At 44.4% G+C, this 18,142-nt stretch overlaps 1 long non-coding RNA gene across 1 annotated transcript; it reads right to left on the bottom strand.

The window, feature by feature from the left end:
* Positions 1-11,904: 11,904 nt before the first annotated feature.
* On the bottom strand, positions 11,905-16,698 carry LOC131518938 (uncharacterized). Its single transcript, XR_009265365.1, has 3 exons — positions 16,525-16,698; positions 12,757-12,857; positions 11,905-12,265 (listed from the first exon to the last, which is right to left on the bottom strand). It is a non-coding gene; the product is annotated as an uncharacterized LOC131518938 (long non-coding RNA).
* Positions 16,699-18,142: the final 1,444 nt, after the last annotated feature.

The following is an 18,142-nucleotide window of genomic DNA, read 5'->3' as shown; positions in this document are numbered from 1 at the left end:
TTCTGTATTTTCTCCCTCCTAGAACTGCTGCCAGTGCCCATTTCTATCTTTTTTAATCTCTATTCTGACGTATTTACTCACACTGATCTTTCATAGTCACTGCTGAGTCTTTCATTTCTACTGTCTTGTCTTTAATTTTCCAAAGTTCGCTTTTATTCTCTGAACGGCGCCTTGGTTTTGTTATGTGGATATACTATCATTCCTGATCTGCCTGAGCAGTTAATTTTCTTCATCGTCTTCTTTGGAAAGAGCCTCTCAAAAGGTTACTGTTTTCATCTCATTTCTTTCCTTTTCTCTTATTTTTTTGTCTCCATCTTTCCAGGCTTTCCTTGAATGTCTGGCAACATTTATCTACACATTCATATTAAGAGAGCCTGGAATCAAAACTGGGGAGCTGTGCCCCAAAGGAGTCTGCCTGAGTACCTGGTTAGGAGACCTTTTATAGTCAGACTGCTAAAAGAAAATTAAATGGAGATCAGACTTGAAAATCTCCCACACAAACAAAACCATGTAAGCCACAGAAGGGACGACTAAAACTTGTTTATTTCATGCACATGACTGAAACTTAAACCTACATCATTTCTTGTACATGCATCTGATAATCATAAATGAAACTTAGGTTGTCTTCCTACAATCGTACAAAGTAATCACTTCTAACCACTCCTCTGCATTTTAAAAGCCCCCATTGTAACAACCAATCACTGTAAAAGGTTGAACAATTTCCTCATTTGCCCTGTATAAACCATCCTGTAAATTTGCCTCTGAGCTTCATACTCAGAACCCATACTTTGGGTTCAAAGTATCCCTGTTTGTGAACCGTTTGTTTCTTGTGCAATAAAATATTCATATCAAGTGAAGCTCTTTTGGTTTTTCTTTTGACAGTATCTTTAAATATTTCTTTTGAGCCACCCAGATTCCTGAGAAGAATCATCACATCTCCTGCTCTGAGGTATAGAATGGCCTGGCTTCCATTTCATAGGGCCCAAAAGTCGAAATAAGGGAGGGCACATGATCTAGATTCTCCCTCAAGCCCCAGGTCTCCTGAAGGCCCTTGCTCAATCTTCCATTCCATAGGCCAGAATCTCTCCTTCACCGGAGTGGAAACAACACTCATCTGCCACAGTTGGGAGAGATGGGCACTAACCCCTCCTTACACAGACTTTCAGACACCCCTCTGTTGGCAGCCCCACACTCACTCCCGTGTTTGCTTGGACTCTGTCCATGCTCTGAGCCTTTCTGGGGCGATCCACGTGCTTTCAACACTGCTTCCCTTTAGCTTTCTTGGATCCATTGAATTCCCATCTCCCAATAAGCTGTCCTTTTCTACTTTCTTTGCCCTTACAGGTTTAAGTTTTTTAAAAACAAAACAAACAGAAAAAACCCCTCATCATCAGTTGAGTGTGGTGATGGAGGAAGCAGAAGGCCATGTTCAATGGCCCTTCTTCCCCCAGAATCTCTATGAAGGTGGGAATCTTCAGCCTTGTGGGTGGCAGAGCTCCAAAGCTGTGACTGATTGCACACTCAGTTTCTGGAGAGGGGAGAGAAGCCTGCAGATAATCCAGCCCCTCAAATATAAGCCCCCCCCCCACCTTATGGGAAAATCTATTTAGAATCTTCTTTTGTTTTATTTAAGTTCCAATGTAAAAAACAGGACAGACCAGTGAGCATGCTTGCAAAGAAAGGGTCATTAAACCAGAGGTTGCAAACCCTACATGCTTTTATCTCATGTGGCAAAGGGGTAATGAATCTTTGAGATGGGCAACCAGAAACTGGGGTACCCTTGTTTACAAATAATTGATAATAGCTACAGTCTGTGTATCTTGTCAAAAATCTAGGAACAGTAAAGATTACAACCAGATCAGTAAGAGAGTAATTAGTAAGAGTTTATTGCATACAGAAGAACGATTCATGAACTGAGGGTCTTCAAACCCAAAACTAATATGAAGCTCGGAAGTGATGTTACAGAATGGCTTATATAGGGAAAATGTGGAAATTGTTCAACATTTACAGTGAGTGGTTGTTACAGTGGGGATTTCCAGAAGGCAGGGGCATGGTTAAAAATGATCATCTTGGGGGCGCCTGGGTGGCTCAGTTGGTTAAGTGTCCAACTTTAGCTCAGGTCATGATCTCACAACTAGTGAGTTCGAGCCCCGTGTAGGGCTCTGTGCTGACAGCCTGGAGCCTGCCTTGGATTCTGTGTCTCCCTCCCTGTCTCTGCCCCTCCCCTACCTGTTTTCTCTCTCTCTCTATCTCTCAAAAATAAACATTAAAAAAAGTTTTTAAATCATCATCTTGTACCATTTTAGAAAGATGGCTTCAGTTTTGTTTATGCTTATCAGAGGTATCTACATTATATAACCTAGGTAAAGTGTCGCTCATGTCCTTGAAATAAACCAGGCTTAGTTTTGCTCAAGTGGCCTACATGGTTTTTTCTGCCTGAGAGATGTTCAAGCTTCCATGTTACTCTAACAGTCTCAGCTGCTTCCTCCAGAGGGACAAACATTAGCCGGTAGCTTCCAGGGGGGTGTGGGTAGGTCTTAGGCTCCATGTAGGGAGACTTCTGGAGGGTCTCCAGTTACATTTTATTTAAATTTACAGGTTTGGATTTCAAATGTACAACTCACCAGTCACACCTCTTGGAGGAAATAGTTTGGTGTCTCTGAGTCTTAGTTTCCTCCTCTTGAAAATGGAAATAAAAATACAGAACCGCACAGTTGTTGCACTGGCTAAAATGAGTTACATTCTAAGGATCTCAACACCTGCACACTGACAATGATTCATAAGTTAATTTCCAAGTCCCTCCTCTGATGGCACAACCCGGACTAGGATGCTGCTCACTCTCACACATATCGCATTTTTGTAATCATGCTTTCCTTATTGAAAAAGGTTAGGAAAGAAGTGAGATCAATTGTCAATACAGCTCAGGTTAAGGTTTATTGTTAGCATTTGGTTTGACATTTCATGGAAATAATTCTTAAAGGAAGTAAATACATATTTCCTTGCTTTCTTAAGCAGAGGTTTGGAACACATTTTCATTCTTCGTGGCTATCCTTAGGTTCTTTGTTCAATGCTCATGTATTTTGTTTGATTTTAAAATGACTTCCTTTGCAAAATGAAAAAAAAAAGTTTTTATTACAAATGTAATCTAGTCTTACTGAATAGAAATAAAAATTGCCAGTTAGGGGGAAAAAATCCCACCAGCACAGAAACAATCAGAGCCTTCACACATATACACATACATCCCAAGAGGCTAGGAGAAAGTGACTGATAGATTACTATATAGAAATTAAGTTTCTCGATATCAAAACCCACATAAACAAAATAAAAAGAAAATAACAAACTGACACAATATTTGTGCTAACATGACAGACCATACGGTTAAAACCTTAAATACGTAATTACTCTCTGCTTTTCAATCTTGTGTCTGCAGCCATATTTGGAGCTGGAAGGCATAGGGGATGTCTTTGGTTTTACAGTGACTCTATTTCAGGGTTAGGGTATGTCTCCTCTCGAAACTGAACTGGGCTGAGTTGAATAGGGCTGGATTTGAAGTTTGTTTCTAGTTCTGCCTCACAGTGTCTCATGCAAAATTGATGCTCAGTAAATATTTGTTGAATGAATGAGCGCGTAGAGAATAGAAAGTCATTTCTTCCCTATGAAGTTCTGTTGTTATATATTGGGTTTCTGTAGCCAGTAGAACGATGTGTCCCTCTTGACCTCTATGTCAAGCCATCAGCTGTTGAATCTCCTGCTGTCATTGTATCTCCCCTCTTCCAGGGTGCTGTTTCTAATCTCTTGGCCACAGGAAATCAGAACACTTATTATGTACCAGGCGGTTTGCTTGGTAATAGGGATACAGAAACAAACACAATCCATAGCTCCTTAAATAACTCTCCATCTTGGGCGGGAAGCAGGGACATGGTTCAGCCAACTGCGATGGACTTTGATAAGCACTAGGCTGGGGGCGGGGAGGTGGTGGTCTGCGATATGAGGAAGGCCAGTCAGAAAGCTGGGGATGAATGTGGCCTGTGGGAGGGAACAGAGCTGCATACCTTCCACCAAACACCTGGATTGAAAAATGGGGGGTGGGGGCGGGCAGCGTGTGGTGAAAGCACTGTATATTCAGAGATGACCAGTTTGGCTCACAGCAGTGGTCCGAATAACAGACCAAGGGAAAAGAAACCTAACTTGCTCATCACTTCCAGTATTCCCCAGCACGTGGGCAGGCACCTCACATATGCCATCTAATGATTCTGGCAATGGCATCTTCGACAGAAGAGAAAACTAAAATGTTGAACAATGTGATCAATGTCCACTTTAAGCAATACAGAGAGGGTTCAGGATTCACACTCAGATCTGTCTATCCCCAAAGTCCTTATGCTTTCAGGAGATCCTGGGAGACCTTTTCTCACTCAGCTCAGATGTGTTCTGAATAGATGTAGACATAAGCACAATGAAGTTAATTCTGATGTCTTTTGTTCCAACAAGAGGGCCTTGGAAGGGGCAGGTGGAGTGTCAGGCCCTGGGCTGGTTGGGCCATATTCTCATCACCATGGCTATCTTTGCAGGCTCCATATTCAGGAAACCTCTCAGCGGGGTGGGTTCGACTTGGTGTTGGAAGCTCTTTTCCTGTAAGCGCTCAGGGGAGCCCAATATTTAATGACTTCTCTGATCTGAAGGTGCTGCTAATCTATTATCAGCCTCAACATGACACTGGGGCTATTTGTTTGTTTTTCAGAAATTGGCCGCATTGATTTCTGCCCAACGTTAAACGTCACCCGGCTGTCTGGGAGGCACCGAGGCGAGAGAAGACAAGGGCTGATCAGAGGCAGAGAGAAATTTTCCGACATGCCAGCATTTGAGGAAATGCACAAAAGTCTGCCCCAGATATGCCTTGTCTCCTCTGGCCTGACACAGTGCCCATGGTTCCATGATGAGCATTATAGTACTTTCAGAGCTGGGGGAACCTGCAGAGAACTTTATCCAAACACCTTGGGCAGTGGCACATGAGTCAACTGAGAACTGCTGGGGTGGGGGCAGGGCAATGCGGCTTCCTGAGGTCACCAGGCACAGTACAGGAAACAGTTTTAGCCCTTCAGCTCCAGTGGCAGGGAGTCACTCCCTAATCATTTCTGTATGTGCCAATGGAGTCTTAGCACTTTCAACAGAATAGAATTGTGAGTTAGGAATTCTTAGAGGAGGGTATAATCTAAGGAAGGTCTTGGAGGCAAGAAAAGGAAGGGTTCATGGGCGCCTGGGTGGCTCAGTCCATTAAGTGTCGGACTTTGGCTCAGGTCATGATCTCCTAGCTTGTGAGTTCGAGTTCCAAGTAGGGCTCTGTGCTGACAACTCAGAGCCTAGACCTTGCTTTGGATTCTGTGTCTCCACCCCCCCCCCCGCCCCCTCTTCCACTTGCTTTGTCTCTCTCTCAAAAATAAATAAAAACATTTTAAAAATATATAAAATGAGTGGTTTAGGAAGAAGAAGAGCTTAGCAGAGCACCGGGTAGTTGTAAGTTCTGCTTTTAGGTTCCTGGACCCAATTCCAACGTGGGGGTGGTGTCCCCCACACAACAGCCAGCAATTCTCATTCAACTCAATCTTGATGCTATCTACCCAGAGACACCAGATCCCACAGGTTGAGAGCTCAGTCCTACAAGACTGCCCCTTTACCACCCACTTCAGATGCCAGCTACAAGCCCCCTGGTGGCACCTGTGCTTCTGACCCACCCACTACAGATCCAGGGTTCCAACTACCTCCTCCTTGGGGTCTTATAATTTGCTAGAGCAGCTCACAGAACTCAAGGAAACACTCTCTTAACATTCACCAGTTTATTAAAGTATATGATAAAGGATATGAATCGACAGCCAGATGAAGGGATACATAGGGCGAGGTCTGGGGAAAGGGTGTGGTGCTCCATGCCCTCTCCAGGGACAACACTGTCCCTGCTCCTTTGAGTGTTCACCAACCAGAGAGCTCCTGGATTTCATCCTCTTGGGTTTTATAAAGGCTTCATTGCATAGTTAAGATTGACTAATTAGGGCCCTGTGGTGACTAATTATGGCCCCATAATTGTACCTCTGCCTCTGCCCCATCATCTGGTAGCCCCAGAACTTTTGCTCATGATGACACATGTGACTACACTCCACTTGACGTCTGCCATCTTCTTTGAACACAGCAATGTTCATTCATCCATTCATTAGCAAATGTTAGCAAATGTTTACTGAGTATCTACACATGTCAGGCACTGGGCTGGGTTCTGGGGATTCAAAGATACAAACAAAGCTCCTGACCTCACAGAGCTTACATTCCCATTGGATGTAACACACATAAATGAACAACAGCGTGATGACAGATTGTTCTCCATGCTCTGAAGGAAAGTAGCAGAACAATGTGGTAGGTACTAAGCTGTGGGAGATACTTCAGATGTGAGGGTCAGGGAAGTCCTTTCTGAGGAGGTGACGTTTGAACTTGGATCTGAAAACAGGCTGTGGAACTGGCCATGCAGAGAGGCGGGAACAGCCTAGCTCAGCTAGATGAGACCACATGTATAAGACTCTAGCCATAAAAAAATAAGACAGAATCAGAAATGACCCAGGTAATCTCAGTCATGGATAGAAAGAAACCAGGATACCACAGGAAGGGGTCTTGGGCACCGGATGAATTAAAAACAAGACGAATCCAAGCTACAAAGTAAGTACAAAGTCCTCTAATATCTAGGTTAAGTGCAACAGTTGTCAGACTTGAATGAGCGTAAGAATAATTCAGAGTCTGTTTAAAAAGCACATTCTGGGGCTTCACCTCAAGAAATTTAGAAAACTTTTCAACAAACACCTGAGTTGGCTTTGATGCAGACCATTTTCAGAACACATTTGGAGAAGCACGGAATTAAAGAGACAAGAAGGAGGCTTACGGTTGGACACAGAAGAGGCGTGACAGGTGCAGGGTGTGGCGGAGCAGGGGAAGCAGTGAATCAGAGGAAGGGTGGAAGAAGGTGTACTGTCAGCATCCTTGTCCATGCTTCTCCATGACATGCTTGTATCTGGCTTTTTTGTGCCCAGATCAGCAAGATGAGTCATAATAACAGCAAGGAATGTTAAAGAACTTGATTCTGTGAATCTTGGAATCCCTAAGGGCATCCAGAGGGGGAATTGGTATGGGATGGAGGGAAATTCTTCCTAATGGGACCCCAGTAATGGCACACTCACATTTCCCTCCACTGCATCCTCTCTGAGATTCGTGTGAGAAGATAATCCTTGGCTTTCCTAGGAGGATAAGGAGTTAAACATAATGCATTTTCAACGGGCTTGAGGTCCCACTAGACCAGCTAGATGTCATTGTTAGCATGGCGTGGGCTGCTGAGAAGCTCTTCAAAATAGGGCAAAGGCAGTGGCAAAACAATTGGCTGTGTCATTCCAAACCCATCTGAGCAAATTACATGGAAAGCAAGCAAGAGTCATTATGATTTATATAAATATATGTTGCAGATTTCATTAAGATTAGGTCAGCTTTGCAGTTATCACTTGCTGGGTTGTTTGCCTGGTCCTTAATCTTCATTTGCAAATGCCGATTAGCCTCCTAAAGGACTCCCGGTGGCCAGGAGTAAACCCAACCCTCACCTCACTTTCTTCTCTCTGGGACTTCAGCCAACGAGTTGCCAACCTGGGGACACAGCCTGGAAAAGTCCTCAAAATAGATCTTCCTCAAGGTACTGAAGAGCAAAAGAGTTGCAGACATGGCAATATAAAAACCTTCTCAACTCAGTCCTTGCTAGGGCTCCAGGCAGAGCAAGGGACCAGATTGTCTCCTCTCTGCATTCCTGCCTGCAGATGGGCACTCAGCCAGGGGGACAGTCAGAGGGGTGAATGGGATGATAGTGGGTCTCTAAGTCAGCTGAGCAGTCATTCAACAATGCATTGAAATTCAGTATTAAGCCATGGGTGGCAGGCAGTGAGACAGATATCAGGGGCATGAGGACAAAAAGTTGCAGTGCTACAATCCCCTGCCCTGGAAGAACGTGTTCTTAGAGACTGGAACATAAACATGATCACAGGTTCGAAGGAGGCAAAGAAATCATCATCATCATGCCGCATGTGGCAGGGGGATCTGAGGTTTTTGCATAGTCTGGAGGTTTCCAAGTCTTCTAGAAACATCATCTTTTATTCTTCCAAATGAGGTCTTATGAGAAGCATCATGCCGTTTCTGGAATGATCTTCCCAAAAGGTCAATCTGGCCATATTGCTCCTTGGCTTTAGGCAAGGGTCTGCAAACTCTTTCTATAAAGGGCCAGAGAGTATATATTTTAGATTTTTCAGGCCAGACAGCCCTCGTTGCAACTACTGAAATCTGCCCTTATAGAGATAAAGAAGCCAAACACAAGTTAAGTGAATGGCCATGGCTGTGTTCAATAAAACTCCACTTAAAACACACAGGCAACAGGCCAGATTTGGCTTGGGGGTTGCCTTAGAGTCACAAATGTGCTCCCATCTCCTTCTTATGAGACGCAGACCTTTTCACAATCTGAACCCCTATACCCAGTTGGCCCCCACCCCATCCTCTGCTCCAGTCAAATGGAAGTTTGACAAGGGAGAAAGCAAGGCTATGGATTGGTAAGTGTTACACTACAGGACAAGGGTAATGGAAACAGGAGCTTCTCAACCAAACCTTGGGTGGCAGGAGTGTGGTACATCAGGGCTTTCTTCCTTGATGAAGTGACACCTGAGGCAAAGTCTGAAGGGGGCAGACTAAGTGGGAGTTAGCCAGTGGGCAGGGAAAAAGAAAGGATTGGGCAGAGGGAGGGAAGGAGCAAAGACCTGAGGGTAAGGAGAGTAGTTATGTTTCAGGGAAAGCCGAAGCATGTTCAAAGTTCATGGCAAGCTTCTTCGGTGCCAATGTTGCTCTCCCAGGGACTGAATCTGGTAAGTACCCCCCCCCCAACCACACCCTACCACCCAGAAAGCTCAGGAAGGGGCAATACTCTGAGTCATTTTGGTGGAAGCCATATAATTCTAAGCAGCCTGGATCAGAGCAGTCTGGGCTACAATGCAGGTCCTAAGCCCAGAGGCAGGAGTTCATGCATTCAACAAATACCAGGGAGCCACTGTCATGTGGAGGGAGACACAATGGTGAGACAGACAGACAGGCAGGGGCAGCTTTTCCGAAGTCATCAAGCAGGCTACAGGGGGTGGGAGAAACTCAGGAGTGAGTTCTAGCACCAGCAGGGGCACTGAAGAGTCCATCAGAAATAAGATGGGGTGAATTAAAAATAGAGAAGCTGCGGGCATCATCGGGGCAGCAAAACCTCAATTCCAGGTGCCATCCCCTGGCACACTGGAACTCATCACTATTCTGTTCTGCTCAGCCTGGGTACCACTGATTCTTAAAGTCGGTGTTGCTTGGCATCATCTCTGGTGTTATCTGGATGTGTAGTTAAATGGCCCTGAAGACGACAACACTTACTCGGCCCATTGAGGAACTCCAGGCCCCGAAACCTTCTAGAGAGTAGCCTTCATTAGGATCGATTCTGCCGGTGACAGCATGGTGCTACCAGTCTATCCTTTGAATTGAAGGGGAAAAAAATCCCACCATAATCAAGGCCTTTTCTCTAAGATCCCTTTTTAGCTTTCTTCTTTAACCTTCAATATTCAATATTCTCTCCGTGGACACCTTGCAGAGCCTCCTTCAAAGGCTTTTAGGCTCCAGGGTTAGAGTTCAGTCCTTAATTGAGACTCCTCACACCAAGATGAGATGACAAAGGCTGTCTGCCAGGGAGGATTTACATATTCAACAGTGCAGCTTCCTCTCCTGTCTGCATTCAATACCAAGGGCTGCAGAAGCCTTGATCTCCAAGTGGTCTGTGGCCAGGCAGTGGAAAAATAAAACCACTTTGTGGAGGACCCAAGGGAAGACCAAGCTGTGGCTGCCTGAGTCTTATCAAAAGAAAAATGGTTACAGCACTTAAAAAAAAAGTAATTTAGGAAAAAACTTTTAAGTATGAACATGGAATTAAAGGTGCCAAATGCGCTGAGGGTTCAAGAAACTTTATCTCCACTACATCAACCCATCAACTTTGGGGGAGACTGGCAATTAGCGCGAGGCACAGATTCAGTTTGTTCTTATGTAGACAGTGTCATCTGGCGTCAGGAACAGGATGCCTCAGTACACACTGCAGTAAACACGATTCCAAATTGTGAAGAAGGGCCTCGGGTGTTCCTCATGGATGCCGACAACAGGGACCAGTCCAACCCTCACAACTGGTGGGATTACCGAGCAGCTGGGGAAGGGGTGAGGCAGAGAGAGCAGGTGTCCTCGTGTGCCCTTGATAGGTTGGCATTTCTCAAATTTGGGCTGGAAAGTATGTGCAAAAAAACTAAAACATACTAGCATGATGTATCTATAAAAAAAACCATAAAGCCAGTTTTGTTGTCCCTAAAATGAATGTTAGTCATTTTAGGGAGTAATTTTTCTCACTTGTGAACACATACCTGCTCATTCACCTAAAACTGTAATAATTCCAGCTGGAAGAATGGCATGCTATAGTCATGGGGCCACCGCCAATTTCAGGCAAATGTGAAATTCTGTTAAGGGGAGGGTAATGAGGGTATTCAAATAAGTTGCCCTGTTGGGACAGGAAGGTGAGTCAGACCTGCTGTCCCTTTTACTCTCTTAGTCCATCATACCTTCATCAGATGCCAGGTACTGGGTGTCGGCAGAACCAAAGCAGCCACCACTCCATTTGCCAAAGCTATGGCTTCAATAGCTGCTTCGTGCCAGATGACTACAAGTGAGTATTTAAGCACTGTTTTACCACCGGGTACTATAGACTACTAGTTTTCTATTCTCTGACGGCATCCAGGGTTTTACTACCTTCAGTCCATCCAGGTTACATAACCTATCTCAGACTTCCATCCTTGGGAGTCTAACACCTACAGCCATTTCTGGTACCAGATGATATATCCATCAGGGCTGATGGGTATATGACAGGACTCCTTTAACAATTTTTGAGAGATTTAAAACAGGGAATTATTGGAGGATCCAGAGAACCTGGCTGTGAAACTGGCCTCTGAGATAGATTTCTAGAATAACACTGTAGAGGAACTACAGTTGGCTCCTAGAGGAACTACTGCCTCTATCATAAGGAGAATGATGGAGGCCAAGAATGCACTACAGGGGCTCTTGTGCACAGGTTCATATAGAGCCTGTAAGGTCAATACCAGCAACACAATGCCTCCTAGGTTACAACCTTCCCTGCCTAGCTTAAGACTGATTCAAGTCTTGCCAGCTGTGGCTGATTGCACAACCAAAATCACATCTGAAATTGTAGCGGCAAGGCTAGGTAGGAAATGCCATTTTTAGTTTTCCAGTCTCTGCAGCACAAAAGAAAGCATACTTGAAGGAGGTGGCCAGCAGATGTGGAAGGATAAATCTAGAGTATTTACTTCCCCACCACCATGACTTCCAGCTAAGTTCTCAAATTATGAATCCACTCGCTACATGTTTGGTGAGATCTTGCTGCACACAAAGCACTTTAGAGGGCCCAGAGGTGTATGAGTTGTGTCTAAATGAAGATGTTCCCTGATTTCACAAAATACGTGACTTAATGCACCAGAATGAAGTTTCTCCTTCAAAGGGGAACTCTTTGCAGAAGTTACACGATACAGTCTTTCCTCAGAACTTTTCTGGATCTCTGATGATGGCCTCAACTTCATGAGCACACACTCATATGTATGCTTGAAAGTAAGGATCACAATTTTCAAGTCATACCTGCCAGAGTACTATCTCATGCTTACTATGTACCAGGCACTGTGCATGTTCTTTACGTACATTCTTATTTCAGCTGCACAACAAATTGCACTGGAAAGTAGGTGCTATTAGCCTTTCCATTTTACTATAAGAAATACAAACTCAAAGTTAAGTGACTTTACCAAAGTTTTTGAAGTGCCATGTGAGAGATGGGAATTGAGGGCCTCGTGGCTTCAGAGACCTTTCTCTCCCTGTAACATTGCATTCTATTTCTTAATTAAGAGGATGGAGCTTTTCTTCTTGCCTCCTAGCCCACCAGGTGCGGATCCCTGTGACTTTTGACTCTTTCCACACAGGGCATCCTTTCTTAGTGCACAAAGATGTCTTTGAGTTGGTTGCTCTTGCTGAAGAAATTCAGGTGAATGCGCTCAGGGATCTGTAGCTGCCTATGGAGAAGGAGCAGGAACATTCCAAATCATGGCTTTGTTACTCTGGCGTATCCCAAGCTTCTCCAGGTGGCTGCCTAGGGCGGGGAGAGTAATCAGCTATGTATACTAAACATAGAATATATAATCAATAATTACCAAGATTTATAAGGTGAGGCATTCTTATTTAAAATTTAGATATGTTACTTTGTTAGTACACTTTAGTAATATTCAGCCTCTGTTCTCATATTACATATAATTTGTTCCCTCTATGCATTCTCCTTTCTTGATACAATATAGTTTTGAGGTTGAATACATGAGCTCACTTTAGTTTAGATTCCTCAGATGCTGGCTAGTAGTGGGGACTTGAGTTGACCCTCTTATGCTTCATTTTTCTCCTTAGCAAAATGATGATAATAGTAGAACCTATCACATAAGGTTATTCACAGAGTTGTTGAACAGATTAAATCTGGTGATCCACTAAAAACATTGGCATACTTTCTGGTAAATTGTAAACAGAGTAAATATGAGATATTATTAATTATACATAATTTTAAAAACTCTGTACTAGAGCTCTGAAAGTTCTCACCTTTGTGAACTCAACAAAAATTTATCGAATGTTGGGGATTGGAGAGGAATCAGATATGGGTCTCAGCCCTCTGGTTGCACCGTGTTGGGGAGGAGACAGATCTGTAAACAACAAATCAATGGAGGTAAGTCTATAGCATCCATCGTCTGACATAACTGTCATGGCTACAATGCTGGGATCAGAGTGACTGGACACTTCTATTTGGCCAAAATGTCTGCAGACACTTCAAAAAGGTGATGCTACAGATGAGTCTAGAAAGATGGCTTCCAAAAAATGGGAAGAAAAGGAATTCTAGGCAGAAAGAAAAGTAAGAACAAAAGCAAACTGGGTCACCTGGGTGGTTCATTCATTTAAGCATCTGACTCCTGATTTCAGCTCAGGTCATGATCTCACAGTTGGTGATATTGAGCCCTGCATTGCGCTATTAGCATGGAGCCTGCTTGGGATTCTTTCTCCCCCCACCCCTCTCTCTCTCTCTGTCTCTCTCTCCCTCTCCCCTTATCTCTCTCTCTCTCTAAATAAACATTTAAAAAAATAATAAAAGCAAACTGACATGAAGGGAACCATAGGCAGTGGGGCAAATCACAGGCATGGGGTGGGAAACAGATAGATGTAGAGTCTGGTGGGAATACACTGTCAGCTAACACTGCTATAAACTGTATAAATCCCCATGCTCCATGTGGCCCAGTCCCTGTACAGAGTTACATTCAAAGAAAGAGTCTAGTTACCAAGAGGTAATCAGTGGCAATCAATTTTTCCCCAGTGATCTTACTTAAAAATACCAAAGGGTAGGAATACAGTTGACTCCAAGATTTCCTAATATTATTGTTTAGGTTTGTGTCCCTCTCCCCAAAGTCTCACACTCAGCACCTATGAAACATCTTGCCCCTTCCTCTGTTCCCCAAGTCTTTACATGCATGTTTCATTGCCATGTTCCTCCTTCCTCTACCCCAGCATAACCATCCCCTGGGCACCTGCTCTGCTCACATCTGCCGGCCAGTCCGGGGGGGTGGCAAGTATGGAGTTTCCAACCTTGGTGTGCTATAGGACAGCACAGAAGAGGCACTAACATGCTGCCAGCTCACATGGTTTTGAGGAAAAAGAGGCTACGTCTGGCTCAGTGGCTCATAGAAGGCCTCAGGAAGCAGATGGTCCATGACTTGGGATTATACTACTTGAGAGGATTTGGATAGACAGAAAAGGAAAAAGAGGCCATTTGTAGGGAGAATGATGGAGGCTAATAGATCCAACATTGATATACCATCTCTGTGCATTGGGGATGGTTGTGTTCTCTTTGGCCCCAGCATGTGTGTGGTGCAGATTTTTGAGGAACCTTAGCATTTTGGAGGTGGAAGGCACTTCAGATATTCTGCTGTCCTTCCCCCTGGATTTAGAGATGAGATTAAGGCCCAGAGAGAAAAAAGAACACATAGACTTTTGCTTAAAATTCCAAAACTTGCTCTGAGAATCATTTCTTTGACCAGAGTCACAATCTAGCTTCAGGACTCCTGGGAAACTGCTATTTCTAGTGATGAGTGTGAATCTAGAGGCACAAAAGCGTATCCAATAGGTAAACATGGTCTTTTGTGTTTGTGTTCTTTTTCAAAAGGATTGACTCTCTGGGGTATGTGCTTCCAGATCCACTGTGCCAGGGATGGAACTGGAGGGGAAGGCAGTGTGGAGTGAGAGTTTTCAGGATTGGGGTTGATTCTAAGTCTACCTGGGCTCTGTCACTTTTGATATTGTGGGTCGGGTTACTTAGCCTCCTGGCCTCGGTTTCCCAGCCTGTAGAATGGAGTGTGCAATTGCACCTTCCTCTCTGTGTTGTTGTAGGGATCCATTGAGATGATGTTCACACAGCCTTAGAAGAGGGACTGGCACTGAGTCTCCACTTAGTCAGTGGTAACTAATATTATTAGTTATGTTGAACAAACACATTCTGCTGGCGCCTTGCAGCAAAGACATCCTAATATGCTCAGAGTCCATTTCAATCTTATTTATTGGGCTTATCTTTTCTTCTGAGCCATGGTCAGTATTTACAGCAAGAGGTTGCGTTGGCAGCAGTAACATTGATTGTGGGGCCACCTGTGGTCTTTCGGCTGTCCCTTCCTCAACATAGCCATGCCACACAGCCCTCAGGGGGACAGCAGGGCCCTGCCAAGTGCACCTGGCATGGAGCGTGTGGGCAGCAAGGCTGGCACAGTCCCTGTCCTGGCTGGGCAAGGTAAGCCAGCAGATGTTGGCTCCGACACAGACGTTGCCCAGGAGAGAAGCAGCCACTGGTGTCAGGATTTGCTAATTGTGTTGCCTCCTGGCACAGCATTCTCATGCAGCTCTGAAATAGCTCTTGCAGTTAGAAAAGGACCCTTCCTGCCTTTCATTTTGTGGCAATTTCTTTCCCAGGGACAAAGCCTGGCTCAGTGACGAGATCTGGTTTTCAGAAAAGGCTCTTGTGCTGTGCCCAGTTTTCCAGCTGGGCTGCTCTCTAGACTTGAAAGAAAATTGACTTGGCCAAGTTCACCTGGCAAGCCTATTCACTCAGCAGACTCTCCCCCTACCTCCCCACTTTGGACACCAGTTTCTTCCACTAAAGCTTCTCTCTTAAAGGCAAGACTCACTGGCCATTTAGTTCCTTCCCTGCCAGAGAACTCACAAAAACACATATGCATCTTTTTATCTAATATGTTTACTATGATATTTCTCCTTCCCTATTTTAATCGAGGCTGTGTTTCACAGTGAAAAGGGATATCCTTTGCTATTAGAAATCTTGATTATGAATACTTTGCCACAGCCTAGTTTTGTGACCTTGGACAAGTGATGTAACTTCCTGGGCTCAGTCGTCCTGTGTCTCAAGGGTGGATTGTGCATCTTACCCCTTCGTGTTGCAAAGATTAAAGGAGTTAAGTTATGTAAATTACTTGATACTGTGCCTAGAGCATTGTAAGTTCTTATTAAATGTCCCTGCTATTATTTCATGTAACTAGTCGCAGAACAAATAAAGTCGCATCTCGTTTAATAGTGCAATTAATTTGTCAAGCTCCCCATATGCCCAGATTACAAAGAAGCCCAGAATTTCCTACTGGGGCCCTCTCCACTGCCCTGGAATGGTCCAAGAGTATTTAATCAGCACAAAGGAGGCCGTTCTGCTGCCTGGAGAATCCAGAACCCAGACCTGGAGAATCCAGTCAGTAGGTTGACCCCCATTTCCTACTCTTGCTTCACACAGGCTTGACTGAAAACCTGGCCCCGTGTCATCCAGTGAGTCAGTGAATTGCTGTTTGATGTCAATGCTGGTCCAGCAGTGGGTTTTCCAGAATGCAGAGGTGGAAGGCAAGGCAGTCTCCTTCCCTCATGGAGCACAGGTCAGTAGTCTGGCATGCTGCCACAGGCTGTTCTTCAGAGACAGCCACAGTTGAACTGCAGGTACCAGATGCAAGTGCTGATCCTTGTGTGGGCTGTAGCTGGTTAGTTCAGACTTACTGGTGCTGAGGGACACTGTAATGGGGGTGTATGCAGACCTAGAAACCAGATGGTCTGTGTTCTAATGCAGGTGTGTCCTATGAATGTTTGGGCAATTTATTTGACCTGGTCTGTTCTCCAGCCCCATCCATATCTGAAAAGTGGGAGTTCTGATAGTAACTCATAGGGTAGTAGGGAAGATTAAATGTTTGGATACACGCAAAGCATGGAGAACAGTGCTCAGCATATACAAAGTACACCATAGTTGTGAGTTACATAAATAGGAGTCCTAGATCTATCGCTGCTGACCTGTGTGACCATGGGCATTCAGTCTCCAACTTTGGCTTCTGTATATGTAAAATGAAGCAGATGGAAATATAACCATATCTGAGTCAGGAGATCTGGTTTCTGGTCCCGATCTGCCCTAATTAGCTCTGGATATTGGCAAGCAATTCTATTTCATAGAACTTCAGTATCCTCACCTATAAAACAAGAGAGCAGGATTAAATCATCTCTAAAATTCTATTAGGCAAAAGATAGATGTTTCCATTATCTTAGTATATTGCTATGTACTGGTCAATATCAGTGATCCTTTAAATCCATAATGCAGTTTTTATTGTTGATATATAATTATGATTATTTCTTGGGGTTGAATCAGTTGGGAAAATAAAGTCTCATATTCTATGTGTAACAACCCTATGAGAGAATAATATTGATGGGAACCACTAACGCTGCTTTAGTGCTTACCATGTGCCAAGTTCTGTGTGAAATAAATGCTCTACTTCACTTAGTCTCACAGTAGCCTTCTGAGTTAGGGATTACTATCCTTACTTATTCCCACCGCTCAGATAAGGACACCGAGGCTCACAAGTTTAAGTAACATGCTCAGTGCTACACAAATGGCAGACGGTGGAGCTGGGATTCAAGGATGGCCCTATGTGACCCATAAGTACATGACTGTTCTGCAGACAGTTATTAATGAACCTACCTCACAGAGAAGACTCTCGGACTCATTCAGCAAATAATGTGCCCAAGTTCACTTATAAGTTAGAGGCACGGCTGAGACCAGGCTTTCTCTCGCCTCATCTGCAGCCTCCCAAACCCGCTTGTGACTCAATGAATACAAATGAGGGCTGATTTGTATTCATTTCCAGCTAACCAGCAGATTTACACTCTCTCTGTTGCACACCTCCAAGAAACACATCCTCATGCATATACCATCAGGGTTTCAGGGACCTGTTCTCTCTCTCTCCGATTCACTCCCTGGTCCTGGGAAACTAAGATCATAGCCCTGTCTGTGAGCATATCAGAACCAGACTCCAGCAATAGCCACAGTCAACACCACTAGAACAGTGGTAAACACTATTGCTTTACCTGGAAGGGAAACCAGAGACGGAGGTCCCTAAGTGTGGATGACACAACCACTCAAGGTAGAACATAGCATGATCAATCTCCACCAGGAGCAGTTGTGTGAATTTGAAGGTAGGTATGTTAGCTGACTTAAAACACTGCACCATGTCAGAGGACACCCATTCTTAAATTCTTGAGTGGTGGAAATTGAGCCAGTGGACAGATGACAGAGGGATGCCACGAGGCTGCACCTGCCTGTCGATAGCCACTGCAATATCTGTTCTACCTGGGCCAGTAAGGGTAACTTTGACTTCAACAAAGAGAAATCCCCACACACGAAGAATTAAATAATGAAGACATCGGAAGCTATGGATGGGAGGGGTTCAGGCATGGAGCTGTTAGGAGCTCAACAATACACTGATACCCAGGTCCTTTCATCTATATTCTGCTGCCAGTATCAATAGCTTTGCCTGAGGTCTGACCTCTTATTGTTATTGTCACAAAGTGGCTGCTGGTGGCAATCAGGACTATACACATTTGTATTCATCTCCATGAAGGAAAGAGAAACCCCTCTTTC

The sequence above is a fragment of the Neofelis nebulosa genome, chromosome 8 (genome assembly GCF_028018385.1).
Source record: "Neofelis nebulosa isolate mNeoNeb1 chromosome 8, mNeoNeb1.pri, whole genome shotgun sequence".
NCBI classification, from domain to species: Eukaryota; Metazoa; Chordata; class Mammalia; order Carnivora; family Felidae; genus Neofelis; species Neofelis nebulosa.
This window is presented reverse-complemented; position numbering and strand designations above follow the sequence as displayed.